Genomic DNA, 3,832 nt, shown 5'->3' with positions numbered 1-3,832 from the left:
CCCCTGTGTCAGGTTTACCATAAACCTAGTGACACTTAAACTTCAGAGACTCTCCAAAACCTTATGCCTAATTTTACATTATTAATTTCATATATTTTTTTTTGAGACAGAGTCTCACTCTGTTGCCCAGGGTGGAGTGCAGTAGCATGATCTCGGCTCACTGCAACCTCTGCCTCCTGGGTTGAAGCGATTCTCCTGCCCCAGTCTCCCAAGCATCTGGGACTACAGGTGCATGCCGCCATGCCTGGCTAATTTATTTTAGTAGAGACGGGGTTTTGCCATGTTGGCCAGGCTGGTCTCGAACTCCTGACCTCAGGTGATCCACCCAACTTGGCCTCCCAAAGTGCTGGGATTACAGGCATGAATCACCACACCTGGCCAAATTTTGTAATTTTTTTTTTTTTCTTAAAGAACTTTCCTCTTCCTCAATTGTATAAACTTCAGCCCCCACGAAACCTGGTTTCACATTTGATAGGACCCAGAGCTTCACCCCTCCTTCCTCTCCTCTTCAGCCCTCTCCAAGGAGCCCTAGTCCTCTGTGGAACAAAAATAAAAGACAACCTGTGACTGGGCACAGTGGCTAATGCCTATAGTCCCAGCACTTTTGGAGGCTCAGGCAGGAGGATCGCTTGAGGTCAGGAGTTCAAGAGCAGACTGGGCAACATAGCGAGACCCTGTCTCTACAAAAAAATTTTGTAGAGTTGGGCATGGTGGCATGTGCCTGTAGTAGTCCCAGCTATTTTGGAGGTTGAAGCAGGAGGATTGCTTGAGCCTAAACGGTCAAGGCTGCAATGGGCTTTGATGGTGCCACTGAACTGTAGCATGGGCAACAGAATAAGACCCTGTCAAAAGGGAAGGGGAGGAGAAGGGAGGGAAGAGGAGGGCAGGGGAAGGAAGGGGAAAAGGAAAGAAAGGAGAAAGAAAGAAAACAACAACTTCTAACGATTCCTGGACTAGGAATCAGGAGAGTTGGACACCTGTGCCTGCTACTAGCCCTTTGTGGGCCTCAGTCAGGTCACTTGGCCTTTTTCAGACTCCATTTCATCATCTGTAAAATGGGTATGTTTGACCTGATGATTGCTAAGCTCCCTTTCAAAACTAAGTCTTTGATTCTAAGTTACTAGGGCCACTTTCTACATTCCCTTACAATAGCTTCTATTCATGGGCTTGTCTCTCCCCACTGAGGTGCTGGAAAAACTCACCCTCTGATCTTCCGGGTCCTGCCCAGGCTCAACCCAGCCCCTCCCTCTTCAAGCAATGACGTCTGTGATTGTGACGGGACTGCTGTCTCTCCTCTCCCCATGATTCGCTGTCTCCGCTCCTGCTAGATGAAAGAGGAATGACAGGGTGCAGCTCTATGTGTTAACCCTTCTCAGAGGACCTTCATTTAAAATAGAAATTAATATTTCGTCTCAACGGCGTAACTCTTTGGTGGTGAAATTTTAGGCAGCAGTTGCAGTCAAGTCTGAGGAAGAGAGATTGTCTTGAGCTCTTGGAGCAGGCAGTGTTTAGACCCCCTCAAGCCAAAAGGGGCCACTGCCCATTGTTCTAGAACCAAAAGATGGACCCAGGTTAAAAGGCACAGAAGCCCTGTCAATGCGGGTGCAAGGAGACTTTCACTTGGAATGTCATTTGCACTCACAAAGCAGTGGAAGCTAATTGCATGGTGGAGGATGGAGACTTCACCTGCTCCACCATCCATGCTCCACTTTCCCCCAGTCACAGATCCTGATATAATTTGGTGGCAGCAGCATGCCCAGCTAAAGGACCATGTGTCCCAGTCTCCCTTCAGCGGCATGTGGCCATATGATAAGGTTCTGACCCATGAAGTGTAGGCAGAATGTTACATGAGACGTCCAAAGACTCTCTGAAAGTCCCGAAACACACCCTTTTCCTTCGTCTTCTAGTCAGCGATGTGACGATGATTGCTGCTAAGTGGTTGCCATCTTGGATCTGAGGGGACTTTGCAGATGAAAGCTATTTACTGAGGAGGGTAGACCAGAAACATAAAAAGAGTGTGATTCCCTGATGACATCATGGTGCCACTCCCTCAGCCCAGACTGCCCCACTCTGGACTTATTTTTAAGTGAGAAAATAAAATCTTCATGTGTTTAAGCCAACTAGCTCTCAGTTCACTGTCACTCACAGCTGAATACATTCCTGGCTGGAATAAATGAGAAGACTAAGCTTTCCATCTTTTAAAGAAAGAACACAGTGAGTAAAAAACAGGGTAAAGTCTAGGAGAGATGCAAACAACCTTAAAACTCAATCATCCTCAGCAGGAAGATATAACATATTTATTTGTATATATATATATAAAAAACATTTATATATATATAACATATTTATATATATATATATTTATATATATATATAAAATATATGAAGTATTCATTCATTTAAACCCAGAATCTCAAAAATTCAGACAATCTATGGAAAGGAAAAATAAAATAAAAGCACTTTGGTATGAGCATTGGCGATTCCTGTTGCTCCCCCACAGGGTAGGAGATGAGAGGTTGGCCAGTCAGTGTGTGTCACCTCTGTGCACAACCTGGAGTTGTTTTGGAAGGAGGAGAGACGCCCAGAGCTTGAGCAATGCAGGCGTGATCCCTGCTCTAGGGAAGCGTGAGGTCATCTGCACGTGCTCATTCATGCTTGCTTTGATCCCCGCAGTAGCGGACTCCTAGCACCTCCCTCAGACCCATATCTGTTTTGGCTGCTGTGGCCATAAAATCTGCACAAGCCTCTGTCAGTGCTGAGGATACAACTGGCGAGCAAGCCTCAGTGCTGGCCCTGGAGGAGGTGAGAGCTCAGTGAGCCGAGAGCAAGGAAACAAGCCATCAGTCCCTGGTAGGACAAGTGTTCACGAGGGGGAAGGCCCGTGAGAAGACAGAGAAGGGGCTCTGACTCATTTTTGGAAGTCCCAGAAGGTTTCTTGGAGAAGGTGACATCTAAATAGAGACCTGGAGGATGAGTAGGAGTTTCTGTCCTTCCCTTAGTCACTGTTCAGTGGCAGCTGCTGTCACATGACAGTTCTTTGCCCCAGATCCATAGAGTGAAGTAGGTAGCAATGAAGTAGTTAGAAGAATACACTGCTGGGCCGGGCATGTTGGTGCATGCCTATAATCTCAGCACTTTGGGAGGCCAAGGTGGGCGGATCACCTGAGGTTGAGAGTTCGAGACCAGCCTGGCCAATACGGCAAAACCCCATCTCTATTAAAAAATACAAAAGCAATTAGCTAGGCATGGTGGCACATGTCTGTAATCCCAGCTACTTGGGAGGCTGAGGCAGGAGAATCACTTGAACTCGGGAGGTGGAGGTCACAGTGAGCCAAGATCATGCCATTGCACTCCAGCCTGGGTGAGAGAGCGAGACTCTGTCCCAGAAAAAAAAAAAATAATAATAATAATAATTAGTTAATTAATTTTAAAAAAAGAATACACTGTCCTCTCTTTTCCTTTCCTGGAAGTCTGAAGACAGAACCATCTCATCTGATCTGGAAGGAGTCAGGGCTAACATCAGAGAGTGGGGTTAAGGGCCAGGGAAGATGCTGGGTTAGGAAATGCCCATCTCAGCACCCTGGGGGTCATGCCCACTGGACTATTCAGGCAGTGAGCAGCAGTACATATGACCATGAGCCTTCTTCTCACACTCTTCTCTCCATGTGGCTTATTTTGGTAATAGCTTTATTGAGATATAATTTACTCCTTCCTGTAGGACATAGCTAAAAAAAAGAGAGAAAGAGATAATTTATATACTATACAATGCACCTCTCTAAAATGTGCAATTCAGTGGATTTTAGTATATTCGTAGGGTTGCTCAATGATCATC

The sequence above is a fragment of the Macaca mulatta genome, chromosome 18 (assembly GCF_049350105.2).
Source record: "Macaca mulatta isolate MMU2019108-1 chromosome 18, T2T-MMU8v2.0, whole genome shotgun sequence".
In the NCBI taxonomy this organism is placed as follows: Eukaryota; Metazoa; Chordata; class Mammalia; order Primates; family Cercopithecidae; genus Macaca; species Macaca mulatta.
This window is presented reverse-complemented; position numbering follows the sequence as displayed.